Genomic DNA, 14162 nt, shown 5'->3' with positions numbered 1-14162 from the left:
TTTTAAAACCACTTTTCTCCTCATGGGATACCACAACAGTTAAGATCAACTGTGGTACTTAAGATAACTGCCCTTCGATTTGAAGGGAGTGTACTAGTAACCAGGCATTTTCAACAGAATCCTAGCTTTAGAACAGAAATCTTAATTTATTGACAAGGATAGTTTCCAACGAATTTCCCTGACGTGGATTGGGAAGGACTTCACATTGATGTTGATCAAATTAGAATATTTTGTATTTTTAGAAGTGCACATGCTTAGCATTAGAAGGACACATTTAATAAACTAGAAGAAAAAGTCTAGAATGGATCACATTAAACTTCCTTATGAGATGAGTAAGGCCTCTGGATATTTTACCATTCCCAATTCTCTTGTTCTTGTTGGAGTAGATGTCTTTTTTAGCCCATTAGACAAATTACCAAATATACTAACTGTAGAGAAGTCAGGTCACCTACTTCATGGAGATAATTCCCAGTATTTACAGAAGCATAGTAGGTTATGTTTTGTCAGATGCCATGGACACCAAACTGTATTTTATGCAGAGACAACATCTTCGGAACAGTAAGAATTTTTACTTTATTACAATGAATTTATTATTCCTGAGAGACCAAGAAAATGAAGTCCTCTAAGCCAAAGAAAAAGTATATCAAACTTTACAGTGATGGATGCACTGCAAATAGGTAAGATAGACAGATAACAGGCAGCAGCAGCACAAATTCTCACACTATCCTACTTTTATGCTAGAACATTAAACTGGAGGGACCTCCTCTACAATTGAGTGAAGTTCAATTTCCACTTACTTACCTCCCTTCTGAGACTCTCAAAAAGGGTGCCAATTCATACCAAACTCGACTGAGATGATGATCCGCTCATTTAAATTAGACAGCCATCAAACGGTAACACCATTGGGTTGGGTCTCTGCCAATCTCAGCTTGATCTGAACTAGCAGCTACAAAATGAAAGGCTTCACATTACCTATGCCCTGAACCAGTCAGCCCCCAGGCAGCAATACTGATAAATTAACACCAGAATGTAACTAGGAAAACCTATCCTGAAAAACAGTTTGGGACAGAGAGGTTCAGTGGTAACATTTTAGAGTTATTATAGTCTGGATGTGACTTTGCCTTGACTGTCATTTTCAGTGTTGTTGAGCCAGCCAGTCAAAAAATACACTGTAAAGATTTGGAAAGCCACATGTCAGCAGAGGCTGAAACAAAAGAGGGGGTGCAAGGGACGTGGAGAAGAACTATGCCACCTGACTCATGTGCTATTATGTCTATTTTCTTGCACAAAGCAACTAAGATTATCCAACAATAAGCTCATTGTGTACACAAGATATTTGGGGTGGACTAAGTGACCCAGGTCTGCACAATGGTTATAAGAGGAAGTATAAGATGTGACTGGCCAAACTGAGACTTAAGAAAATAAAAACTACTAACCAGAAAGCTTTCAATAAAGCAGGGAGATAACAGATTCGTTTTCTGAAGGTATACAAACCTACAGGATTTATTGCCAGTGTGTCCCCCAAAGTCACAAATGTGATTACTAGCATGTTAATGTCTAATGACCTAGGCTGATTTTTGCTGTGATTGTGGCATTAATTCAAGAGGTGCCCAAATAGTGCAGAAAAGTAATTGGGAGGGTCGCAGGGGGAATATTCAGCACTGATGTAAACAGAAAAGGCAGTAGCACCATTAAGTTCAAAATTGATGTAATGGGGTGGGGGGAGAAACAGGTCAGGGGCATTACACACACACACACACACACACACACACACACTTATAGGTAGGTCTTTCTGTGGCAGACTAGTCATTTAGATTCTTGGCCCAATTTCAACCACTTTCAATAAAACCAGAAAACTGATTAACTTCAATAAATTTCACTGATTATATAACAGCCAAAGAATTTTCCTTTTAAGAGGAAGACAGATCTACTTATCCACTTTGTATAACTGATCTAAAATTCTTAAGTTGTACTTTCCACAAAGAGAGATTCTTCAAGACTCCTTCATTATCATTATTTATCACTGCCATCTTAAAATTACAGGACATAGCAACCTTCCTTACTTCAGCAAAGAAAGCTGTAGTAGTATTTCAGGGTGGTACGTTTTTCAACTACTCTTCCAAAAGTGTGGCATTCCATCACCAGGAGCTGAATGCACTGCCATTGCAACACCTGCATATCCCCAGCTAGCTCAGGAGCAAAACCTGTGTTACTTGTGAACAATACTCAAGGAATTCTTCATGTTGTACCAGCCACGGATGGACATTTCTGCCCTTACTCTGGGTAGGTACTCAGCATGGGGGAGGGAAGGGGGGAGGGGAATGTAGGCGCTCATCTATACCAGGCAACTAAACTGGTGCAGGTACGGTTGCATTTTGTAACATCACATCATGTCAAACACAGTCATTTCAGACTAATAAGGGAATCCTGGAGAAGCAGAAGGAGAAATTATTTACACTACATCCAGAATTTGAAATGCCTTCATCTGCTACACTGTGATATTCCTGATATACCCACCTGATGATTCTTTATGCATCTCTCCAGAGTAGATGCTTGGACTACAGGAACTAACATACAGGATCAAGCCAGTAGTCCAGTGGATGTTTCAGATGAAGGAGAAAAAAAAACATGCAGAGGATAATGAATAGCCTACCCCTTGGGAAAGCTTTTTCCTAACTCCTGTCAGTTAGTAGCTGGCTTATTCCCTGAAGTAAGAAGGTTGAGATTCTTTTTTTTTTTTTTTATAAAGTCACCTAGAGTCACAGTGACTGTTCTCAACATTGTGAATATTCTCATCTATTGGGTGTTTAATTTGCTTTGAACCCTAGTAGGATCTCAACTTCAGCATCTTCGAACAATAGGTTCCATAAGTTATCCATAAGAGATTCATTATGCATTGTTTAAAAAAAAAAAAAGTGTGGGGAGATGGTGTGATGCTATGTCCTTATATTATTGATGGAATGAAGTGATAGCAAAAAGTAATCTGAACCCTCTTCTCCCACTATCTTTTAACCTGGCACTACTGTAAGTGCTTGAGGCAGCAAGCAAACTGGTCATATCTTCTGAAATTGCATTAACTTTTCTTTTAAAAATTGCCACTGTTTAGGGCCCAATTCGAATGTCCCATTTGCTTTGATGGGACTTTGGCTGAGCGGGGGCTGCAGGCCTGCTTTTTCAGTTGGGCTAATATTTTTTTCTTCCTCTCGTGTTCCTCTCAGGACCATTAAAAGAGATATGTTCCTGCCCCTCAGAAGGCAAGTAGTAGGAGGAACATCTATGGGGTAAGTAAGTCTGAGATACAAGATTTTCTTTTTGGGGGTGGGTGGAGGGAGGGCATTTTCTGGTTTGTGTTCTTATGGCATTTCAATAATGTTCCTTAATTCCCCTCCCACCAGCCATCTTTCAGGTGTCCAATGCATGGGAAATGCATCTCGGTCATCTTAGATTTTCAATGTACGTTTTTTTAAATGGTAATGTAGTTAGTGTTCTAACTTTATTTAGATTTTGTTGTATAGTAGCAGAAGACAGGTCTGTTTTGATGGTCACTAGATTTATATGGTTATTCTTTTTCTAATAAAAATTAAAATATTTTTATTTCGTTGGGTCATATTTACATCTCTACCCTGATATAACGCGACCCGATATAACACGAATTCAGATATAACGTGGTAAAGCAGCGCTCCGGAGGGGTGGGGCTGCGCACTCCAGTGGATCAAAGCAAGTTCAATATAACGCGGTTTCACCTATAATGCGTAAGATTTTTTGGCTCCTAGGACAGTGTTATATCAGGGTAGAGGTGTATTATGCATGGTGTTTCAAAAGTAGTCAAGGAGAACCTGCTATACTGGTGAGATTGCAACCTGTGAGGTTTCCAATTCACCTCTGTAGGATGTACCAGTACAAGTAGTGTAAAACCTTGCTCAAGTTAGTGCACTCTATATGTTGCAAAAAGAACAGGAGTACTTGTGGCACCTTAGAGACTAACAAATTTATTAGAGCATAAGCTTTCGTGGACTACAGCCAACTTTTTGTATATGGGAATATAAGGCTTTTTAGAGATGACTGTGACAGGTGTTGGTAGTACCAGTGATTTATTTTATTTTATTGCCTAGTTTATGGAGACCTTAAAAAGAAGTAAACAGCACAATCACCTCAAACACAAACAAGACTATAACTGAAAAAATTAACTAAGTCTGTTTTTACATTTTACTTAGTGCATTTAACAGCACTTTGTATAGGCCGTTTCACTGTTTCCCCCCGCCCCCAACAAAGTCATACTTCAGAGGGGAATTCAATACCTTAAACTATTATTCTTTGTTAAAAAAAGTTGATTAAAGTTGATGTTCCTCTAAGTGTACAATGAGGTATTTCCTATCTATTTATAGATGACGTAAGGCACTCAACTCTAAATAAGAGTTTCCACAGAAGGAAGTTGAACTAATTTAACTATATCAGTTTCTAAATTACTACAATTTTCTCATGTAAGCAAGACCTTAAAAATAGGAATGTTAAGTCTTCTCCTTCCATGTTTTTGTTGGAGGACTCTGAATGACATAGATATACACTAGGAACTTTTTCAACTCTCTCTTTTCATAGATTTTAAGGCCAGAAGGGACTACTAGATGATCCAACCTGACTTCTCATACAACATAGGCCATCAAATTTCAACCATTTACTCCCATGTTGAGCCCAATAACTTGTGTCTGACTAAACCATATCTTCTAGAAAGACATCCAGTCTTGATCTGAAGGCTTCAAGAGATGGAGAAAGCACCACCTTCCCTTAGTAGTTTGTTCCATTAGTTAATCACCTTCACTCTTAAAAAAAAGTGCCATTTCAATTTGCCCAGTTTTAACTTCCAGCTATTGATTCTTCTAATACTTAAAGGGGCTGGAATACTTAGTCCTTAAAAAGGGGTTTTGCACCATGTGTATTAAATAGAAGTTTACAGCTTTAAATAGCCTACATAAAATTCATGTTTCACATCTTTAGCATATCATAAAATTAGTACTTCTGTATCCAACCATAGTTTTCAAAAATAGTTTGCAAGACCTGAATATCTAATGTAAAAACGAAGCAGAAACAGAAAAGCTTTCAAACCTTCTGCTTATTCATACATCATAAAAAAGAGGGAAAAAGCCAAATTATTTTCTCCTTTGCAGGTCATTGTAAATAGCAAGTTGGTAGCACTTTTTGTCATGTAGAAGACTGGACTTCCAACACTGGGCTTCTAAAACTCAGAGCTAGTAAAGACTTGAGTTGCAGAACAACGTGGTTGGCCTTGGGCTGGAAGAAACTGCATTCTTGGCAAACTTAACTGAAATCACATGTAACTGCTACCAGACTGTTTGTAAATCACCACAAATAGATACTGTGATTATGTAACCCATGTCCAAAAAAATCTGAGGATATTTTGCCACAATAATAATAAAAAAAAAAAAAATCTATGACTTGCATCTGCTATGTTCCAAATGGTGGAAACTACATGTAATAAAAAAAAAGGTCACATTAAAAGGTTCTAAAAGGTTGTGACCAGATGCTTAACATAATTAATATTAACAACAAGGGGGAAGGAACACACAACATAATATAGCAAGAGCAGGCTAGACAACATTTAGATAAGTTAGACGTATACAAGTCAGCAGGAACGGACAAAAATTCACCGTTGGGTACTTAAGGAACTGGCCGAAGCAATCTTGGAACTATTAGCGATTATCTTCGAGAACTCATGGAGGACCAGATTGGAGATGGGCAAACTTAGCATCAGTCCTTAAAAAGGAGAACAAAAAGGACCTGGGGAACCACAGACCTGTCAGCCTAACTTTGATTCCTGGAAAAATACTGGAACAAAAAATACTTATCAACCAATCAGTTTGTAAGCCCCTAAAGAATACCAGAGTGATAAGTAGTAGCCAACATGGATGTGTCAACAACAAATCACGCCAACCCAACCTTATTTCTTCTTTGATAGGGTTTCTAGTCTAGTGGATGGAGAGGGAATCAGTAGACGTGATATATCTTGATTTCAGTAAGGCTTTTAACACAACCCCACATGACATGCTCAGAAACAAAGTAGAGAAATGTCGCCCAGCTGAAATTATTATAACGTGCGTGCATAAGTGGTTGAAAAGCCATACTCAAAGAGTTATAATCAATGGTTTGCTGTTAAACTGGAGAGATGTATCTAGGGAGTCCTGCAGGGTCTATCCTGGGTCTGGTACTATTCAATAGATTCATTAATCACCTGGAGAACACAGTGGAGATCATGCTTATAAAATCTGTGCATGACACCAAGCTGGGAGGGGTTGCCAGTACCTTGGAGGACAGGTTTAGAATTCAAAACAACCTTGACAAATTGAAAACTGGTCAGAAATCAACAAGATGAAATTCGATAAAGAGAAGTGCAAAGCACTACATTTAGGAAGGAAAAAAATCAAAAGCATAACTACAAACAGGGGAATGACTGGCTAGGTGATAGTACTGCTGAAAAGGATCTCGGGGTTATAGTGGATCAAAAATTGAAAAGAATCCAACAATCTGATGTAGCTGTGAAAAAGGCTAATATTCTGGGGTGTATTAACAGCAGTGTGGCATGGAAGACACAGGAGGTAACCGTCCCACTCTACTCAGCACTAGTGAGCTGTGACCTGGAGTAATATATCAAGTTTTGGACACCATACTTTAAGAACAATGTAGACAAACTGGAGAGAATCCACAGGAGAGCAATAAAAATGATAAAAGGGTTAGAAAACCTGGCCTATGAGGAAAAGCTAAAAAAACAGGGTATGTTTAGTCTTAAGGAAAAAAGACTGAGGGAGGTAAGGGGGAACCTGATAACAGACTTCAAATATAGTAAGGACTGTTATAAAGATGATGGTGAGCAAACTGTTCTCCAGGTCCCTTGAAAGTAAGAGAGGAAGTAATGGGGTTAGTCTGCAGTAAGGGAGATTTAGGTTAGCTATTAGGAAAAAATAACTATAAGGATAGTTAAGTACTGGAGTAGGCTTCCAAAGGAGGTTGTGGAATCCCCATCACTGGAGGTTTTTAAGAATAGGCTAGACCAGGGGGCTCAAAGTCCCGGCCTGTGGACCATTTGCGGCCTGAGAATCTCCGCACTGCGGCCCACGGAGGAGAGACCCATGCAGCCACACTGCCAGCTCTGTCTGCTACAGGCACCGCCCCCCGCAGCTCCCATTGGCTGGGGGAGAGAGAGAGAGAGAGATACCATCACTAGTCACTGGGCAGAGTCAGCCATGGAGGCAGCATCATTAGTTGCCGGGCAGAGTCAGCCATGGAGGCAGCATCACTTTTTCCCACAATTAATATTAATATAAACAAGTCAAAATACCAAACAACTATCAGATGCACACCTTGCTCAATCCTGAAGGTTTCAACTGCTCAGTCACTGAGGCCAAACATCAGCAAACTGACAAAACTGGAGCATTGCCAGGTGTCTGGCAAACACTAAAAACTCTCTGGCAGGCAAAGAATTGTATAAAGTTGTATGACAGTTTTATTATTTCTAAGAAATTCAAAATAAAAAACACAACATAAACATTTTCCTTTCTGAACACCATCTTCAGTGACATTATTGGCCCGCTGGGAGGATTTGAGGACTGGCCCTGGCCCTAAGGTAAATTGAGTTTGAGACCCCTGGGTTAGACTAACACTTTTCCAGGATGGTCTAGGTATATACTTGGCCCTATTTCAGTGTGTAGGGATGGACTGGATGAACTCTTAAAGTCCCTTTCAGCCCCATATTTCTATGATTCTATAACTGATAAATCCACAGCTTGAGGAATAAAATCTAACTTGCATCCAACAAGCAAATGAAGCGGATAGCAAGATAGGCAAGAGCCTCTAATTTTGATAGAGCCTATCAATAATAACAACAACAACCACACACACAAAAAAACGCACTTTCTCCAAATAAAAGTGACTATAAAATACAGCAAAAAGAGGACCATTACATTTTAAGTGTTTTAAAACTTGGGATCCAGTCATATTAAGACTGTCTGCAGTTTCCATTGTATATGTAGAGGGAATCACAATACACTATCACTGGAAGGTATTCCCTGAGCGCACAGAGTGAAAATCTGGGGGGAGGGGGAAAAAGTCATATTTCTAATTGCAGATTTGAGAAAGGGAAGGAAAAAGGTGTGGGCTGCAAGTAGAAAATTCACCAGTTCTTATACAGAAGCAACAATGCAATTTTGCTTCCCTAATTTAAGTCCTGGCATCAATACCATCTGAACAGGAATTTGCTGATACACAAACCAAGTTACCATCCTTATTCCACATGTCTGACCTGCACCTTTACAGAGAAAGGTTTCAGAGTAACAGCCGTGTTAGTCTGTATCCGCAAAAAGAAGAACAGGAGTACTTGTGGCACCTTAGAGACTAACAAATTTATTAGAGCATAAACTTTCGTGGGTGGGCTGTAGTCCACGAAAGCTTATGCTCTAATAAATTTGTTAGTCTCTAAAGTGCCACAAGTACTCCTGTTCTTTTTACAGAGAAAGGAGCATACCATCCAAAACATTGCAGTAGTTGAAAAAATAAATAGGGAAAATTGAAGGGACCCCTCCTTTCTCAGCTCCAGCTACCTCTTTCAACTATCTTTCCTCATAGGTGCAAAGGCTAGACTGCAGTTTCTATAAGCATTTTATAAGAAAAATATTTTATAAGATAAGATTTAATGTGCTTACTATAATTAATCTACTCATACTTGGTAGGCTGAGTAGACATTTTAAGTCTTTCCAGCTGAGAATAATATTCTCTCCTAAAATTTTGTTATGCTACATTACGCATTTTGTGATCACTATGGAGAAGCAAACTGTTTATGGAATGTTTGAACGTTATACTTCTTCCTCTATACATGTGCTCAGAAGAAATTAACATGTACAACTGAAACCCTGGGTAAAACTACTGCCAAAGTTATGTTAATTTTAGGGTAACTAGAGTGGTAATTTCCTGGAGGTAGACTATTTGTATAATTGTCAAGGAGCACAAACAAAAAAGGACATGCACTCATTTTTAGGGAATGCGAACAAATCAAAAGAAATAAGGTGAATTTCACTGGAAGAGATGTGTATTTCCACGTTATCCAGTCCCTACTCCCACTCCTGAGCATGGACAAACAAGCTTCCAAGGCAGAAAGTTACTCCCCCACAAATTTATTTATAATTATTTTCAATAGGTTGGTATGAAATTTAGCAAAAAAGAAATCCATTCTATACTACATGTTAGTGCTGGTGCTCAGCGTAACACAACTTGGCCAAAAGCCACAAATCATTACAAAAAGACTGAAAAAAAGACCCAACCGTGCCTTATACTAAAATATGAAAGTGAGGAGAGAGAGCAGGGCACCTACACAAAGGGGAAAGAAACCATACTTTAAGCACAAATATTTAAAAATTCTCTCTTTGGGTAAACTTTTTAAACATACAAGAACATAGATAATGTGAACAAACATTTTCCTATTTTTCCTCCATATTAAGGATTTTAATAGTTTCATATCCATTAGCAAAAACAATTTTTATCATGGCCTCCTTCAAAGCCATAGTAGTGGCAGCAGCATCATATTATAAACTCTCATTCCTGAACTTTAAAATATGTTAAGTATTAAAAAAAAAAAGCATATGCTAAAGGAAAAACTTCATTAGAAGCAATTTTAGGTTTGGCTACCCTACAGCATTTATCATTGTTCAAAATACAGTATTAGGAAAACGTTTTCCAGAAACACAAATCTGGTTATTTGGAATATTAATATAGAGATTAGATCACGTGTAGAATATTCCAGTGATATGTAGAACAATTAAGTGAGGTACTCTGAATGAATATTTATGCTGGATGTTACTAAAGTAGTACACTACCTTTGGCCAGATCTTGAAGGAAGCTCTCTTCCTTCAAAATGGTAAGGATTTTGTTAAGAGTTTAGAAGGGGAAATTCAACTCCCAGGTGCTACAATATCCTTTACCATAGCGAAGTCCAAGTAATGCAAACTTAGGAACTACCACTAGTCCAGATTTAGACCCCAACTGGCTCTCTTGGGGTAGCCCTCAATGCTAAGCTAAGAAACTGACTAGCACCCATCATTCCAAATTTCTGAGGCTAAAGAGAACAAAGGATGAATAAAAAAAGGAAGGAGGAGGAAGAGAAAATAAGGGACAGAAGGAGGAAAAAGATAAAGGAGCCAGGACACCTCCGAATGAGGAATTTCACAGGGGAAAAACAAAACTAAACCAAAAACCCTCCATCACCTCCAAAACCCTCCACATGCAGTAGAATAAATAAAAATTATGTTCATATTAGCAAAGTCAAACTGCCCCAGAAAAAAGCTGCTCTTCTTGGTTTCCCCATTAACTGAGTCCCTATATTCAGAAACTACTTCACCACTGTTTACATGGAGGTTTGAAGATGCAAGAGCAACATTATCAGTAGGTTGTAATATTAACAATACAAAACTCCACACTTGAGATGGGTTTCCATCAGGCTTGGAAAAACCACTGATCCACTAGCAGCTGGCAATAATAAGTTTGGAAAGGAGGACCAGCAAGCCACAATTTCAATGGCACCTTCAGAGAATTCTTGTGCAAGGAAAACTAACAGTAAGGTCTCCATCTCTCAAATGTCCAATCTGGAGACGGTCTCTGAAGCTCTCAAAGAGCTCATTACGTAGATTATGCCAACCCAAGTAGTTGAGAAAAAAAAGACTCCTGTATCAGTACCATCCACAAGTCATTTGTCTATTAACTTAAGTCCTGACACAAAAAGAAGCTACTCTCCACTGGGCCTCATCCTCCTGGTGAAGAGATGGAGAGTGCTCCAGAGGCCCCACTGGCTTCCTTCTAGAGGGGATCGGAGTGGTAGAAGGGGATCAGTGTCCCCCTTTCCCCAGATACTTCTGCAAGTCCACTAGAGAGCCTTCTGGGCTTCCCCTTTTTTCTCCTCCTCACCCCTTTTTTTCCTTCTATCTGAGTGGAAGTAAGAGAGCATGGAGGCTAGGAAGAGAAAAGATACAAGAGGAAGAGAGTGAAGAATGGTAGCGAGGAGATAAAAATCAAATGTGGATTTTGGAATTAATGTGAGTTAAATGAGAGGGAATCAATAAAAGGGTAAACAGATTGAAGAATGAGACAGAGCTCTGACAGTCGCTTATTCTACATAAACAAAAAAAAAAAGGGGGGGGGGGGGAGGAGACAGGGAACATGATGCTCGAATACCTAGTCTCCAGCTGTAACTACTAAGGCCACACAAAATGGGAAGAAAATAATTTGTTGCCTGTCTTGAGGGAGGAGAAAAATGCTACTCAGAGGAGGGCCTATCTATATCCATGTCACATGGATTTGGAAAGAGTCAAGAACAAGAAGGTAAAATGGGAGGAACAAGCATGGTAGAAAAGTTTATTCTTTTGGCATGGGCATTGCAAAATTTTGTTGTTAGTTGACAAGAAATACTGGTTGGTTTGTATTAAAGTGTCTGTCACCTCATTCACAATAATTCTGTATCATAACTATTACTGTTACATGCAAAATTGATTTAGGAAAACAAGTTCTGTTCAACTGTGTCACTCCTTTACTAATTCTGTTAGCTTGGTGTGTCCTATGAGATCTTACCTAAAATATTCTTCCTACCAGTTGCTTCCTTCCAAACATATGATCTGACATACTCATTGAGTAGTAGATTACAGTGGGATATTTTAAAGATGTTCATGAAACGATTCTCTATGAAAGTGTACTACAGAGTCAAAACTTCCATAGATCTCAACGTTCATTAGCATACAACACCATCAAAATTCACAAAGAGCATTTCAAATAAGTAGAGTATTTCTGCATTTATGTGTAATCAATATTCAATAAGCATGTTCAATAGGTTACATCTCATCTAGTGGGGTAGCCAGGTATGGATTTATTTCTTTAATGTGAGACAGTTTACTTACCACTGGTTCATCCACTGAAAAGTCTTGATTATAACAAATATTTCAAGAAACATTCTGAATCTCTGTTCTGAATACAATATTTAAGTCAGGGGTGGGGTTTTTTTTTGCATTTTTCTATTACAGGCAGAAGAAAGTAATAAACTTTAAACATGTATTTCCTATAACTGTGACAAAGGCATACCAAATGTTTTACCGCGTTCACCAGATACTATTACAACTATCAGTTGATAAACAGCATAGAAAAAACACTCTGGTACTGGGAGATTCTGGTGCAGTTTTTGTTCCACTTGGTATTTGTAATACAAAGAGGATAAATTATTTAATTTGAGTCAAAGACTGACCTTTCAGCTAAACTCTTCTATTTTATTCTAATTTTTTTCACTGATGTAGGATTCCCACACATATAGTTTTCCCCTACTTCCATATGTTGCATTTGGTCTAAATGGATGCTGGATTAGAGCTTCCACTCGTGTCTTGGGCAAACCTGCAGGATTTGGAAGAAGGTCTGATCTCCTTATGCTTCAGTCTGGGAATCTAAACCCAGGAAGACTGGAAGTTTTAATCCTTCACATAAATAGGAATTTTTAATTTCTTTTCAGTGTTGGGAGTTTCTTCTCTATATTGAGCAACTACATCAAATACAAAAAATACTGTTTTACCACAAGCCCAATCTGGGCTAGATTTCTTGGTTATAATATAAATTATATATATTCCTACATATTTTAATCCCAAGAGTTCTTTCAGTTATGTTCAAGAAAGTCACAGCACACAGAACGTAAGCATTTTCAATCCCGTTCAAACTACAGTTCCCATTTTCAAGACATTGCACTGATCACTAACATTTTCAGTTGCAATGTCCATCCAAAACTAAATTACTCGATTTGCAATTATGTTATATTTAGGGATTCTAGTTTCTATTTATTTTGGTAGCTTGGTGCTTTCTCTTCTTAGAGAAGAAAAAAAGATTTTTATAGGGTTGTTGTTGTTTTTTTTTTTTTAAATTGTGACAGCTTAATTCTGAGCTGGCATCTGTTGTATCATTAGCCCACGATGGTTTTAACATTCATTTCCAAATGACACAGGTAGGAGTTGCGACTTTTGACCACTCAGTATCTTTGCTGGATGCAAACACATAAACATGCAGAAAACTTCCTAAGCAGCTGTTGTGCACGACTTGGAGTGAATAACAGCAAACAGCAGGGACAGGAAGTGAATGACTTAAAAAAATCCCTTGAGGAAACTTTTTTTTTAAAAATCTGCATAATTATTAAAATGTTAGAAGTGGGGTTTTATCAGTTGCTTAAAGTTTATACTGAAAATTGACACACTCACCCCAGATAACTAAATGTTCTGCTATTAGAGATGGAACTCTGCCCTAACATATATTGAAATTATTTTACTTTTAAGTCAAAAGTTGATAAGAATTTTCAGATACATTCAACAGTCTAATTCTAAAACTGTATTCTGAGAAAACAGATAGCCATGATAAAAAAAAAAAAATTGTGATCCCACTTCATTTCCCCCCAAAATACTGAAATACGTGAAAAACCTCGCAACACTTCTCTACTGTAAGTCCTCTGGATCCTCAACTTCAAAATAAATATATCTACAGTGAAAAGTATTTTCACAGCATTTAAAGAGTCTCTCAAACCAACTGTTAAGACATGATCAGCTGTCTAGGCATAGAATATCAGTTGCCTGATGTAACAGCCAGATGGCTCTAAACATTCCCCTATTATAACCACACCTCTAGTTGAGGAGTAATCTTCCACTGGCTTGTTAACTTTCATTATGTCTTGACTAAATCGTCAATTATATCCAGCATAATATTTCTAAAACTTGTTAAGTTAGAAAAATTTAAGGGAAAAAAAAATCAATATTATGTTGGAACACCTTACAAACTTAAGCTATTTAAAATACTCAGAGTCCTTTGAATAGAGGGATCCAAGGCATTGATATTTTGTCAGTGAGGCTTAATTAAAGGAAGTGAAACAGTAAAGTAACCAGGTATCTGACAAATAATAAGTTTGCAGTTTATTCTACTAAATGATGTCTCTACTTAAGGCTCACAGTGATCATAAAGATGAACTTTAACTATTATATAATAATATAATGTTAAGGGACAGTTTTATAAATGTATCTAAGTAATTGTCTACCAGCACAACAATCTTTATGAAATTTGAAAGAGAAAAATCTCAGTGATCTCACAAATTTCTAGTG

General features: G+C 37.9%; 1 protein-coding gene across 7 annotated transcripts in view; it reads right to left on the bottom strand.

The window, feature by feature from the left end:
• The window catches only part of KMT2E (lysine methyltransferase 2E (inactive)), a 116399-nt gene that overhangs the window by 96745 nt on the left and 5492 nt on the right, over nt 1-14162 (bottom strand). For 2 of the 7 annotated variants that reach the window (XM_008175786.4, XM_065559480.1), the window contains exon 2: nt 802-946. The exons of the other annotated variants lie outside the window; for them this stretch is intronic. The gene's annotated coding sequence lies outside the window, so the exon portion shown is untranslated. The remainder of the gene's footprint in view (nt 1-801; nt 947-14162) is intronic. 7 annotated transcript variants of the gene reach the window in all.

This window comes from Chrysemys picta, chromosome 1 (genome assembly GCF_011386835.1).
Source record: "Chrysemys picta bellii isolate R12L10 chromosome 1, ASM1138683v2, whole genome shotgun sequence".
NCBI lineage: Eukaryota > Metazoa > Chordata > Testudines > Emydidae > Chrysemys > Chrysemys picta.
This window is presented reverse-complemented; position numbering and strand designations above follow the sequence as displayed.